The sequence below is a fragment of the Anolis carolinensis genome, chromosome 4, assembly GCF_035594765.1.
Source record: "Anolis carolinensis isolate JA03-04 chromosome 4, rAnoCar3.1.pri, whole genome shotgun sequence".
NCBI lineage: Eukaryota > Metazoa > Chordata > Lepidosauria > Squamata > Dactyloidae > Anolis > Anolis carolinensis.
The window spans coordinates 209,319,543-209,333,701 of NC_085844.1; positions in this window are offsets into that span (position 1 = coordinate 209,319,543).

Sequence of the window (14,159 nt, forward strand, 5' to 3'; positions counted from 1 at the left end):
TTGAGAAGATGTGTTCAGGGGGTTTGCTGTTGCCTTCCTCTGAGAGTGTGACTTGTCCAAGGTCACTCAGTGCCTCAAAAGGGATTTGAACCCTGGTCTAAAATCATACTCCAATACTCAAATCACTACGCCAGCCTAGCTCTCAGAGGAATTATACCTAGGTATCTCAATCATTATTGGGCTTCTCTCCTGATTGCTTCAAGGCTGCCTTACTATTTGTCCATCCTTTGATGAGAATAAATTAGTTGTGTTGTCAAAGGCTCTCATGACCTATGAAGATGCCAGCCACTGGTGCAAGTGAAAGATAATGTATGTGGAAAACTCTTAAGATTCTTATGCATCATGAACTTGTCTTGTTTGTACACCTTTCCCAATGTGAGTATCTCAACATTTTGATAGGGCATTTTCCTATGTGAAAATGGTGTTCACCAACAGCCATTGGACAGGGTGTTACATTGTGCTGCAATTGGGAATTACTTGTGCCATCTTGATGACCTTCATGGAGAAAACATTGCTTCCTTGGAAATAACCATTATAAAATGTAATATATGCTTAATAACTTAAAGTTAAGCATGTTGAGTTGTTGGCAACTCATCAGGGGTCTCAGTGTTTATTTATGGTGGACAGTTTGCTGTTATTTAGGAGCTCTCGGGCTAAGAGCCTCTTGGCTCTTTCAAGTTATAAACAAAGGCTCATGGCTTTGGAAAAGCACTGCCAATATAGTAATTTCCTGAAACAGGTTGGAAGCCAGGTAGAAATAGGAGCAGTTCCATTAGACAACTCCCCAAAGCACAGGAGAGCATGTGTTGGGATCTTCTTAACAGGTTTTTTGAGGCTTTTTAAAATCCCCCCCATAATTTGCACCTGTACAAATCTTGCAAATTCAGGATCTGTTAGTACATAATCCATATATTTAAATTCAGCCATTATAAATATACCATGCATATGTTCGGAGATTATACGCATACACGGTGAATATGTGTGCCAATGTCTATGTACATGATACATGCATTGATCTCTGTATAATGCCCCAAAGTTTGCACTAACATTTCCCTACTTGCATCGTCCTTCTCTTGACCCTTAACCCATTCTCTTATGATAATATGTTAAGTTCTCCATGTCTTGGAAGCCAATAGAGCAATACCCCTCTCGTGTGACCCGGCAGAACTAGGAGTCCTACGAGTTATACAGGATCCCTGGGAAAGTGTCTTTATTAAGAAAAAGGAAAATAAGAACAGTAATGAAAAGAAATAGGTAAAGAACTTAGATGCTTCAGAGGTGGGAGATTGGGAGATGGTACTTGTTCCAAACAAACTGGTGATCACTAACTATCCTAAGCCCCAGAGCCTCCTCTCACCCGCAGAACGGAAAGGCCACCTTCTAAGGGTGTTAGAAGCTGTGGAGTGCGATGCCATTAGCCCAGCTGAAATAACCCAGATAAAATACCTTTTTTATAACTACTCACATGGACGGGCAGTTATAACATGTGCAAACAAGCAAGTACCCAACAAACTGCTGCCTTAAGGAAAAACTTATGAAGTTTGGGATTCCCGGTATTTTATTAACAGCTCTCTCCCCCCCCCCCCCCCCCCAATCCCACTATTCAAACAGGAACCCAAACGACTCTTCTCGGCCAACCAAACCCACTGTAATGAAGCCAATCTCGTAGATCTATCAGACACCCCTAAATCTTCAAATCAGCCCCCTCCAGAAAAGCAGCTGGAATCAGCGCCCAGAAATTGGCTCATTACTGAAACACCCTTTAGTGAGCTACACATAGGCGAGGAAAGTGACCTGTTGGAATCATTCCAATGCCTCCCACAATCAAGCCAATGGGAAATAATAGACAGATTGACATTGCTACGGGCAGAACTCATTAGTAGGATGACCAGGGGGGATAAAATTCAACTTGAGCCAGAATATTCCATAGGGGACCTAGCAAAGGGGGATGAGCCTTACAAGAGGGCAACAAACAGAACCAGCAAGCCACCCCAAGGAAGAATACTGACTATTAGGAACAAAGTAAAAAACGAATCACCTTCCACTCAGTCCATTACATTGCAACCTCCAATATTTCCAAAAGTGAAAACCTTGCAAACAAAATCACTTAATCTGATCTGCCTATCCTGGAACAGTAGGATGGCAGACCAGAAGAAAAGAGGAAGGGGTGGGAATTTTGAGGAATTTTGATGTGATCTCGTTACAAGAGACATGGAGCAAAGAGCCCCTAGATTTTAATGGATACACTATAATTGACTCCCCAGCTAAAACGGAAAAAGGTAGAGGGTGAGCGAAAGCAGGACTGGCCATTCTGCTGTCTACTTCTCTTGGAGCTAAAATCAAACCGGTCGACAGTTGCAGCCACATGGCTATGGCTTGTCACATAGAATTCGGACCTACACAGATACTCCTGGTTAATGTATATATTCCCCCCCAGCCCCAAAAGGGTAGAGATAATCCGTACTTGGGCAGAACTGGAAGAATACATAGTAATGTTAGAATAGCGCTTTCCAAAATCTAACTTAACTGTTGCAGGAGATTTTAACGCGCGTCTGGGACCGGATAATTCAACCTTATTCGCCTCTAAGTTCTGGCTTCTGGAAGAGTTGGAAGACCATTTAAATAAGATTGATAGGAAATCTAAGGATAACAAGATAAACTTATCTGGGATATGCTTAGTGCAGATGACAACGAGACTAGCCTTAAACATAATAAATGGAGACCCTAAATTTGAGAGTTATATATAATTTACCTATATATCAGGAAGAGGGAGCAGTGTAATAGATTATGTACTGGTAGCAAGTCACACATATAAATATATAGAGAACTTCACCACAGTATCCAGAACAGAAAGTGACCATCTCCCGATTTCTTACACAGTAGGTCTTCCCAATGTGGAACGATTAAGTCCGCAACACTAGATAAATCCACCTTAGACATAAGATGAAATAGACTTAAATGGGGCACAAAAAAACCAAAACAAATCCCCAGCAACTTCAGATCCCACAATACTGGAAGAGATGGGAAAGATCATAGCAGTAACAGAAAGTGCAGAGGAAGTAGTATCAAAGTACACACAACTTACCAATGAATTAATTGTCCCAGGGAAACATTCAAAAGGCAGACTTAGGACCCAAAGCCAAGGAGAGGGGGCCACAGATACTCAGAAGGAATGCTTAAAACTAAAAAAGAAGCTAAACCAAATATATCAGTCTTATAGAACAGAAAACTCCCGGAATCTCCTCAAAATGTACAATACTATCAAAAAACAATATAAAGCCACGTTAGTGAGAAACAAGAGGGAGAAAATGAATAGAAGATGGGATGCCCTGGTTGATGCTTCCTTAAACAACAACTCCAAGCAATTCTGGGCCCTGGTCACAGGAATCCTGGGAACTGGGAAAATCTCCCCCAAATGCCATATACCAGCACAGGTATGGGAGAAATATTTCACTATACTATATGGATCAAATGAAGAAACAGCTAGAAGAGATTGGGAAGAAAATGCAGTCATTTCTATCAGTACCATAGACACACCACAATGGCCCCCAGTGACTGGTGGGGAGATAAAAAGTCTGATCTCATCACTCAAAAATGGCAAAGCACCTGGGCCAGATCAAATAACACCTGAATTTCTAAAAAATAACATCTCATGGTAGACAGCCTTCCTGGCCCCCCTCTTCACACATATTAACCGCACAGCCCTAATACCTGCCTCATGGTCAAAATCTATTCTAATCCCAACATTTTAAAAAGGGGACAAAAACGACCCAGCGAATTACCATCCCATCAGCTTACTCTCGGTGGTGGGCAAACCTTATGCTCGCCACCTATATAACAGGCTCATAGACTGGTTGGACTCAGAAAATGTAATAGGTGAGGAACAGGCAGGCTTTAGAAAAGGGAGGTCTACCATAGACCACTGTATCATTTTAAACCACCTAGCTGAAAAATATTTTTTAAAAAACCCTACAAGGGACTATTTATGGCTTTTATCGATCTAAAAGCTGCCTTTGACTCAATCCCAAGAAATTTGCTGTAACAAAAACTGCAGAAGACCACAACTGACAAAAGGTTGATCTGCCTGATCAAGAGCTTATACTCAGACACTTCAACACAAGTAAGATGTGGTGTACAAGGCAACCTCTCAAACCCAATAGAAGTCAATAGAGGGGTGCGTTAGGAGTGTATCCTAGCCCCTATCCTGTTTAATCTATACCTGAACGACTTTGCCACCCATGTTTCTCTACCAAATGGACATCCCCCCAAAATTGTATCCACCAATATACCCCTACTGATGTACGCTGATGATACTGCCCTCATATCCTACACCAAGGTAGGACTCAAGCGAGTGCTGAGGGCATTCCACCAATACTGTGAGAAAAATCAGCTAAAGATAAACTATAGTAAAACCAAAATCATGATTTTCTCAAAAAAAAGCAAGCCAGGCATAACTGGTATATAGGAGAGAATTCAATACAACAAATTTCCACCTTTAAATATCTAGGGGTGACCTTCCAGGCCTCTGGCTCCTGGTGCCGTCACCAAAAAAGTCAGTACAAAATGCTTTATCTAGTAGTAAAGCTGTAATCCACTTTTTTTACACAAAAGGTGGCCAGTATATCCCAGCTGCAATAAAGGTTTTCCAAGTAAAGGTAACAGCCCAACTATTATGCAATTCCAGTTTGGATCACAGGCTTTTCATCCAAAGTAGAACAAGTTCAATCAGGGTTTCTCAGGAACCTATTTGCTGTCCTCAATTGTGTTCCATCTGCTGTTTTAAGACTGAAATCAGGAACAGCCTCATTGGAATCAATAGGTTGGAGATGTGTCCTAGGATATTGGATTGATAAGACATATAAAGGGCCTGAAGCAGGATATACATACTTGATTCAGAAAGACCTCTTCAAATCCCACCAAATCAAAGCATTGAATGACAAATTTAGGCAGATGGGGTTCTCAGAGAACATATTGAGGGGTTTTGAGTATAAAAGGACTATGAAGATCTTAGCAGAACGAATTAGTGACATAGACAAACAGGCCACAATGACTTGATCACACTCCACATGCTCCCCACTGAGTCTAGACCTAACATTTAACTCCTTGGGAGGTGCCACATATTTAGAAAATGTAAACATTCCAAAATTTCACCTTGCTTTCAGTTGGGCCAGATATAATGCACTCAAATCAGCCATACTAGAGGGTAGATACAAGGGAACTGAATATAAACACAGAGCATGCCCTTGCGGGGAGGGTAAAGTCGAAACTGTAATACATGTACTTTTCATCTGTACAATTTACAGGGATGACAGATTAAGGTTAATTTCCCCTCTACTCTCCAAGTGGCCAGGAAGAACCCTAAATTGATACTGCATTTATTTACTGTCTGATCTTGACAGAAGGGTAACAGAGCAGGTGGCCAAATTTCTCTTTGCAGCGGCAAAAAGCCGCAAGTGCTTCACGAAAAATCTGTAAGTGCCAAGAGTGTTACAAAGAGTACCTAAGAAATGTATTACTAATCAGTAATCAGTTCCTGCTTAGTCTTCCATCTGATAATGAACAGAGATCCTTGTTATCATTAACTATAAGTTATATGTGATGTCGTAATTTATTCAAATGTTGCATTCCATCATTCTACTTTCACCTAACTTCAGCCAATGATTTATTGACCGAAATAAAGGCTACTGACTGACTGACTGACTGACTGACTGACTGTTAAGTAGAGAAAACTTGTCTTTGTACATAAAGTGAAAAGAAATGAGGTTAAAAATCTATCCGGAAGCCACAACTTCTGCTTAACCTCCCCATGCATATAATAGAGTTTGAAGATGTATTATATGAGTCCACACTCATCATATAATTCAGTTTCAAACTGCATTATATGGCAATATAGATGGAGCCTCAGAGAAAGCAATATTATTAAAAGTACTATTGAGCTACAACATTTATTGACATTTTAAATAGGATTGAATGTTTATAAAAGTTTGCAGGAAATAAGCACAGCCTCTAGATGGCACTATGATCCTTTGAGTTAATACGAAAGTACAAAAAGCAAAACAGCAGAAAATGGAATTGCTTTGTTTAGAGTAGACCTTAAGTCCAATTCTCATGCTGTTTTACATACTAATGACCCAAAACAAACTATGTGGATCAAATGAATTCAAAGAGCAATAACTCTCTGGGGGAAGACGTAAAATGCTTCTTACAGCCTATTCAAGTTATATTTTGTAACCAAAATCTACAGCAGGGCTACTTAAGTTATATTTTGCACAACTCAAAATAGCTATTGAGAGAATGGAAATGGAACAGCATGCATAGAGCTGGTTACTTTTGGGGCACAGCTTGGCATAAATAATTCCTTCTGTTCTTCTTTGTCCCAAGAGAAAGTGGAGACACATCACATGATGCTCAAAAGATGTTTCAGCATCTTGATTCCAGTTTCTTCTGCAGAGTTCACTGGATGCTTCCCAGTTTCAGTTCCTTGTCATCGCTGTCTCAAGACGGAAAAGTCATTGATGGTGTCATTTGTCCTTTTGGACATTACAATGGCTCTACATATTTGCAGGTTTAACTTTTGTGGATTTTATTAATATATTAGCTGTGCCCGGCCATGCCTTGCTGTGGCGTTGTCTGGTGGTGTTGGTGAGAACTTGTTGAGGTAGTGGTGGTATTGAATGTCTGTTGTATGGTTGTCTTTATGTTTAGTATGCATTTGGTTGTTTGTGTACTTTGAAAGTAGTGAGGGTAGAGGGGGGTCTATGTCCCTGTGTAGTATTGTATAGTATTTATACATTGTCCATGTGTTGTGAATGCTTGGATTGTGTCCTGCTGCATAGTAGAAAGGGTTGGGCTGGATGGCCCTTAGGGGTCTCTCCAAACTCTTGGATTCTATGCTTCTATTATTATTATTATTATTATTATTATTATTATTATTATTATTATTATCATCTTCATCATCATTATTATGTAGAGGCTGAATGGCCATCTGTCAGGAGTGCTTGGATTGTGTCCTCCATGGCAGAATTGGGTTGGACTGGATTACCACAGTAATTATTTGATATTACAGTAGAATCTCACTTATCCAACATTCACTTATCCAGTGTTCTGGATTATCCAACGCAGTCTGCCTTTTAGTAGTCAATGTTTTTGTAGTCAATGTTTTAAATTCATTGTGATATTTTGGTGCTAAATTTGTAAATACAGTAATTACTACATAGCATTACTGTGCATGGAACTACTTTTTCTGTCCAATTTGTTGTATAACATGATGTTTGGTGCTTAATTTGTATAATCATTACCTAATGTGATGTTTAATAGGCTTTTTCTGAATCCCTTCTTATTATCCAACATATTCACTTATCTAATGTTCTGCCAGCCTGTTTCTGTTGGATAAGTGAGACTCTATATTTATAATCTTATATTATCTGCTTAGAACTGGATTATATGAGGCACCTTCTTCACAGCTGTATAAAATGCACACTGAAGTGGATTATATGGTAGTGTGGAGTCAAGATAATCCAGTGCCAAGCAGATAATATAAGATTATAAATGGGTTATATAGCTGTGTGGAAGGGCCTTGAGTCTACACTGCCATATAATCCAGTGCAAATTAGATAATCTGTGGAAGAGACCTAAGTGAGGCCTAACTGTGCCTGTCCTCTGGGCTGAGGAGGTTGCTAGGAGACCAAGTGGGTGGAACTTAGCCTTGTAACTGGCAGCAATTGGATAAAAACAATTATTCCTCTCCCTCTAATTATGTGATGAGTCATGGGCCATGTAGTCCCATTCCTGGCACTGTAGTGCCAGATGAAGAGGAAAACTTGGGTTTTTCACCGTCTCAGTCAGATTTGGAACTTTCCCAGCCAGATTTGGGAACCTTGCACCTGCAAGAGATTTGTCTTCCAGAAGTCTGTCAAACAAGCCCTGAGCCTAAATCTCCTGTGTTTTCTCGCCACGAGTTTTGTAAACAACAGAGGGGAGTTCAAGCAGCGTCTCGCAGGAGTGCTAGGATAGCTGCTAAGTATTCAGCTGATTAAGCCTGCTTTCCATGGGAAACTTTAAGGAGTCATGCATCTGGACTCAGAGATTAGCTTTCGTTTCTGGTTCCCCAGAGAACTGCTCTTTGGTGGGAAAACTAGACCCTATTTAGGTGTTTTGCCCACAAAGGGTTCTTGCGGAGTCAATTCGTCAGCTACGGGAGTAAGTTGTGTGTGGACAGCGCGCTCCTGTTTCCAAGCCTTCGTTCCCGTTTTCAGCCTTGTTTACCTCCACGGATCTTGCCTTGTTTCCTAGGACTTAGCCTTGTTTTTCCAGGACTCAGCCTTGCCTTGTTTCCCGGATTTTGCCAAGTAATTCCACGGATCTTGTCCTTGCTTCTCGTTCCTTGCTGCCTTGTACCAAGCCTTGTTTCAAGTTACTCCATAGCCTCGCTCAAGTTTCATGGACTAAGGACCTTGTCATCTCCCCTCACTTTGCCTGGCAAAGTGAGTGTTTCGGTTATTGGATTACAACTTTGGACCTTAATATTTCATATTGGACATTGTTTCTTTGGACTAATTTTGACCTTTCCTGAAAGGTCTAATTCTGGACTATTTTCTACACTTGTTTTTATTAACTTTATATACTCCTTCAATAAAGATATTAGATAGATTTTGGCCTCTGTGTATGGTTATTGGTGCTCTGCAGCCTGGGTCTTGACAAATTAGGACTTTATTTTTCTTTTCTTTTTGTTGTATCAACCTAGAGCCGTGAATGATGGGTTGTGTTGTTAAATTTCGAGGTTGGGGGGCCTGTAGTTTTGTTGTTTTGTCCGCTGCCCTGATGCCATCACTCTTTTATATATATAGATTCTCTAAGGATCTCGAAATTCCATAGCATTCAGTCAATGCAGTTAAAGTAGTGTCAAACTACATTACTTCTGCAATGCAGATGCACCCTAGATGAGCAAACCACCCATACAGCATTCCATTGCTCTTCTATCATAGAAGGGATATAGCTCAGTGGTAGACAATATTCTTTCCTTGCATCCCAAAACTGCCAGCTTCAATTCCTACCATTTCTAGAAGAGGCAGCCCAGTGGATCCACCATTGTGAGAGCAGCAACTTCAGTCTGGTTCTTATTATGTCTCTGGTAGCTGCTCCAAGTTGAATGAGTATAGCAACAGAAGAGCTTCTGTACAAGTTGGAGCAGCTGTACTCCAGATGAGGCCTGGCCAACATAGACTATACTGGAACTGTTAGTTATCTTCACTTGAAAACTATGGCTCATGTTCAACCTATGATCAAGGTTTTTTTTGCATGTAGTACTGCTAAGCCATATATTCCCCAGTCTGTATCTGTTCATATAATGTTTATGTCCTAAGTGTAGAATTTTATATTTGTTTCATTTTATTAATTTTTGCCCAGGTTTATCAAGGTACTTTTGAATTCTGCCCCTATCCTCTGATATGCTAAGTACCTCTCTCAGTTTTATATCACCTGTAAATTTGATAAGGATTCTGCAACCATCCGAATCGTTGATAAAAATTAATGAAGAATATCAGTCCCAGGACAGAACCCTGTGGCACTTCTCACTAGATCTTGAAGTAAGCCACTCCTACTGATTACTGCATTATCATAAAGAGACATGCAAATGGACTCTGTATAATCCATTCTAATATTTTATCCTGATAGTGAGGTTAGGCTGACTGGTCTGCAGTTTCCTGGAGCTTCTTTTGTGCCTATTTAAAGAGGGAGGCAATTTTCTGCTTGTCTCCAATCCTCTGGGATCTTACCCATTTCCCAAGATTTCTCAAAAAGTAATAGCAAGTGGTTCTGTGAATATGTCAGCAGGTTCCTTTAATACTCTGGGATATAGTTCATCTGCCCCTGCAGATCTGAACTCACTTAGGTTAACTAGATGATTCCTGACTAATTTCTTGATTTGCAACCCAGATTCCTTGCCAAGTCTCTACTGATACATGGAAGCACACAGTCCTCTTTTTGGGGGAAATAATGGTGCCCAATAGGTATTGAACAGTTCTGCCTTTTCATTAGGCTCTGTTAGCACCGTACCATGCTTGCTAAGCAGCAGTCCCAACGTTTTTTGTTATCCCTTTGCTTCAAATATATTTGAAAAAAAAAACAAACCTTTTTGTTGCTCCTTGCCTGTTTAGCCAGTCTCAGCTCATCTTGACCTTTAGCTTTCCTTACAGTATTTCTGCAAGTCTGGGCTACACATCTGTGTTCTTCCTTAGTGATTCATCCTTCCTCCTATCCTTTATAGATGCTCTTCTTTCTGTGTTGTCGAAGGCTTTCATGGCCGGGATCACAGGGTTGTTGTATGTCTTTCGGGCTGTGTGGCCATGTTCCAGAAGCATTCTCTCCTGACATTTCGCCCACATCTATGGCAGGCATCTATGGCAGGATGCCTGCCATAGATGTGGGCGAAACGTCAGGAGAGAATGCTTCTGGATCATGGCCACACAGCCCGAAAGACATACAACAGCTCTTCTTTCTTTTCACTTCCTCTTTGGATTTACTGTGTAGCCACCTTGGCTTTTTCAGGTATTTCCCATTTTTCTTCTTCCATGTAATTGTAACTGCTTTTTTTAGCAGGACATTTTCATGAAATTGCACCCATGCCAAAAGTCTTTTCTCTTTAGCATCTCTAACCATGGGATTCTGCCCATTATTCTGGGCTTGATAAATTCTGCTTTCCTGCAATCCAAAGTTTGTATTGTTTTTAGTGTTGGCTGCTTTGGGTTTCTTTTTAAATAATAATAATAATAATAATAATAATAATAATAATAATAATAATAATAATAATACAGTACACAGTCCTAAACACTTGGGAAGTGTTCGACTTGTGATTTTGTGATACAAAATCCAGCATATAGATCTCGTTTGCTGTGTCATACTCTGTCTTTGTGTCAATAATAATAATAATAATAATAATAATAATAACTATGTGGCCCAAATGATTCATTGGAATTTATGCCACAAGTACCACCTCCCAGCAGTAAAGAACTGGTGGGATCACAAACCTGCAAAGGTAATGGAAAATGAACACGCAAAGATACTGTGGGACTTTCAAATCCAGACTGACAAAGTTCTGGAACACAACACACCAGACCTCATAGTCATGGAAAAGAAAAAGGTTTGGATTATTGATGTCGCCATACCAGGTGACAGTCAGATTGATGAAAAACAACAGGAAAAACTCAACCGCTATCAGGACCTCAAGATCGAACTGCAAAGACTCTGGCAGAAACCAGTGCAGGTGGTCCCGATGGTAATTGGCACACTGGGTGCTGTGCCAAAAGATCTCAGCCAGCATTTGGAAACAATAAACATTGACAAAGTTATGATCTGTCAACTGCAAAAGGCCACCTTACTGGGATCTGCACGCATCATCCGAAAATACATCACACAGTCCTAAACGCTTGGGAAGTGTTCGACTTGTGATTTTGTGATACGAAATCCAGCATATCTATCTTGTTTGCTGTGTCATACTATGTTGTTGTGTCAAATAATAATAATAATAATAATAATAATAATAATAATAATAATAATGTTTGACTATACTCTTCTTTGAGCTGTCCCACAAGCATTAGACGGTCATTCCCCATTAAGCACCAACCAGGGCCATAACCAGAAAAAAAAAATTGGAGGGGGGCGGGGGTTTGAAAGAGTAGTTCCATAACACAAAATAAGTTAGAAATCAGGATCCATTGATAAACTTCAGTGGACACTCATGGGGATTTGGTTAACCAGCGAAAATTCATGAATAAACAAGGTTTTCTTAACAACCTGAAAATTTTCAAGGGGAGGGGGTTGAACCCCCCTTTGGCTACAGCCCTGACACCAGCTGTTTTGATTCCAGTGACCAACTTCTCCCTCTTAGCTAGAATCAAGTCCAGAATTGCTGATCCCTTATTCATTTCTTCACCTTTTGAAAGAAAAAATAGTTGGCAAAACACACCAGGAATTTGTTGGAGAGCCTACATCTTCTACAACTTCTTGAAGATTTTTGAGATTTGTTTCAGAAAAGCATCATCCACTCCCTCATCTTGGTTTGGTGGTTTATAGAAAGCTTCTACTATGACGTTTTTATTTCTTTTTTCACTTATTTTGAAAGTCCAGTTGATGCATGGAGTTTAAGTGAGGTCATCCTCTCCCAAATGCATCTTTCACTATTTTACAGTTTAATTTAAATTAATTTCACTCATATATGGCTCTCACATTAGCTGATTATATTTTATACAGTATTGACATTTGGATTGGATGAAGATTATGTAACTTATTTTGGCAGGGTGGGGTGTCCCTTGAACTCAAAACCCATTACCCCAAGTTGCCCGCCCATACAAGATTGTTGACCCTTAAAAGTTGAGTATTGGCCTGAACAACACACATAAAGGTTTAAAATGTATGTCTGTCCCTAAAAGAGCCAGCCCCTTTGACATTGTGTGAGAGGCGACCAAAAGTGATACATCATCACCAAATGGCAGCTGTTATGGTCATATCTGGAGCTCGGGAGATACAGAAATTTGGTTTTCTGGTGGTGGGGCATGCACATCCTGATGTATGCAACAATAGGGCACACATATCAAGATCATAGTCAAGGACACTTGGTTACTAGGGCAACAGGGGAATTGCTCTGTTATTTCCCGTTCCCTCCTATACCTACCCCTCCACCATCACCAACTGGAATTTACCTGTATGTCATTGCTGGCTCACTGCTTCAGTGATTCCTGCATTAAGTGCTAAAGTGGCCTTTATAACAGCACATCTTGAGCATGTGCTACAGACTTGTGTGCTCAGAAAGGTCTCTTACTCTAAATTTAGTCTGGAGGCAGTGATGGAGATCATTGAAGAGGATTGCTCACTACACTCCCCAAGTTTTGTTCTGACTGAACTTGATGGACCCAGTGAGAACCATAAAAATGGTATCAATTGCAGTAATGACGAGGAACACTTAGCAACCTGTTAGAATTGCCAGTTTCTATGTCAGAAGCAAAATGTTATTCTTTCTCTGGTTGGAGATACAATCCGGTGTGCAATACAATCCTGTGTGAGCTGGAGGCTTTCCCATCCAATTCAGCCACCAGGGAGGAAGGGAGGTTAAGGAAACTGAGAGACTTGCAAAAGCCAATCAGTAAATCACTTTGTATTGCTGTCTGCAACATTTGTCCTTCCTTTTCACCTAAAAACATCTTAATGCCTTCAGCCAGCCCTAGCTTCTGGCACTGTTCAAAGGATCCCAAAGAAACAGGTCAGGAGGCTTCTGTTAGCCCTTAGTGGAGTGGTTCTCAACCTGTGGGTCCCCAGATGTTTTGGCCTTCAACTCCCAGAAATCCTAACACCTGGTAAACTGGCTGGAACTTCTGTGAGTTGTAGGCCAAAACACCTGGGGACTCACAGGTTGAGAACCACTGCCTTAGTGTTTCCTTTCAGTCTTGTCATGTATCTTTTGTCTGCCAAACCAGTTGCTGTCCACACCCATTGGCAGTTATTGGAGTTCTGTATTAAACAATATAGTAACATACAGCATCCTGGCATTTTTCTCCCACAAATATAAGTAAAAATATTGTCTCAGGATCACTACTAAAATCAATAATAGCTCAGGTGCTTAGGGCCCAGCAAAGTTTTACCTACAAGAAGAGCTGCAAATTCTAGAACCTGAAGTTTGGTAAATGTCTGCAAACCCCACTTTTCAGATTTAAAAATGAGCTTTCTCACCATGACCAATACTGCAAGTTAAAACAAAAATATCTACACTAGCAATCCCCTCCGGGGTGAGAAAGGCAGGGTACAAATATGGTAAATAAATAAAAAGCAATGAAGCACAAAAGATATAGCAGGATGTAAGTTGAATAGGAAATGAAACACCCAAACTCATAAAAGGAATTAAGCACAATGAAACAATGGTTAGGCAAAAATCTTCTGAAACAGAAAGATGGTAATAAAAGTCTATAGAATGAAGCTATAACAAGCTCTCTCTTATAACTGTATACTTGTTGCTTTAGGGACAAAAGAGAACAAGTTACTTATTTTCCACCACCACTCCTTGTTGCTTGAATTATTCTGGCACTGAAGGAGTTAAAATCAAGGCTTTGTGGGCTAGAACAGCCTCTCTCCTCAAAAAAAGAAAAAAAGAAAAAAAGAGAGACATCTGGATT